A 310-nucleotide genomic window follows, 5' to 3' on the forward strand; every position below is an offset into this window, starting at 1 on the left:
TTTCAATCAAACTCAGGGAGAAAATACAGTGTTCCTGCCATGTGAAATGCGTGTCGGAGGGCCAACTCTTTGTACACGCAGGTTCGGCAGGTCCACCTGTGGGGCTTAAATGTGCCTGGATTTGGTGTCCATGGGGTCCTGAAACCGACTCCCTGAGTGCAGCGAGGCTGGCCCCGGGATCGACTCCTTGAGGACAACGAGGCTGGCCCCGGGACCAGCTCCCTGAGGACAGCGAGGCTGTTTCTAGTAGCAGGTGGTTTATTGTGTGTTTTCCCCCTGGCTCCACACCCCGTTCTCAGAGACACGGCTG

Source organism: Colobus angolensis, unplaced genomic scaffold, assembly GCF_000951035.1.
Source record: "Colobus angolensis palliatus isolate OR3802 unplaced genomic scaffold, Cang.pa_1.0 Scaffold318, whole genome shotgun sequence".
Classification (NCBI taxonomy): Eukaryota; Metazoa; Chordata; class Mammalia; order Primates; family Cercopithecidae; genus Colobus; species Colobus angolensis.